We start from the raw sequence: 741 nt of genomic DNA on the forward strand, positions 1-741 counted from the left end.
AGACGAGGCTATCTTCTCCCGAAGTAGCGGCCAGAGTCTTTTAACATCAGGGGCTCAATAGACGTTTGTATGCAACAAATAGAGTCTAACAAATGTGTGCTAAAATCTTTAAAAGTTGAGAAAAACCAAAGCTTTCTTCACCACTTAAGGCCACGTGCCACCATTACTGTGTGTGCGGGTGGAGCATGGCTTGATTGAGCCACACCTTCATTGCAGCCACACCTTTGCAGCAATGCAGCAAACATACTGAAACTTCTTCTCTGTATAAAAAAGCAAACAATTCTCTGTCTCAAAGCATTCACTAAGCCTTAATAAATCTAGTACAAATTAAAGGAAAATAATTAGTGAAAGTTTTGAGATAGAGAAGAACCTGCAGCATGTACTTGATTTATTAAAACTTAGTGAATGTTTTGAGACAGTCAAACTGAGAATGTTTTTTTAGACAGAGAAGAAGCTTCAGCATGTTTGCTGCACTGCAGCCACACTTTTACATTGCTGCAGCATGCAGCAGCAATGCAGATTGCTGAGGTTCCTTTTCTGTCTCAAAACTTTAACTAAAGGGCTGGCCAGCATAAAACATAGTCTTACAACACTGTTACAACAATTGGGGAGATAGAAATCAAGTCCATCTCTAACACATTTATAATTATAATGCTAATTATAAATAATAAAATTAAAAGTGGTCCACGTGCAATTATAGCATATTTACTTTAATCATGTAAATCAGAGAGTACTTACTCA

Source organism: Amphimedon queenslandica, unplaced genomic scaffold (genome assembly GCF_000090795.2).
Source record: "Amphimedon queenslandica unplaced genomic scaffold, v1.1 AMPQUscaffold_11940, whole genome shotgun sequence".
NCBI classification, from domain to species: Eukaryota; Metazoa; Porifera; class Demospongiae; order Haplosclerida; family Niphatidae; genus Amphimedon; species Amphimedon queenslandica.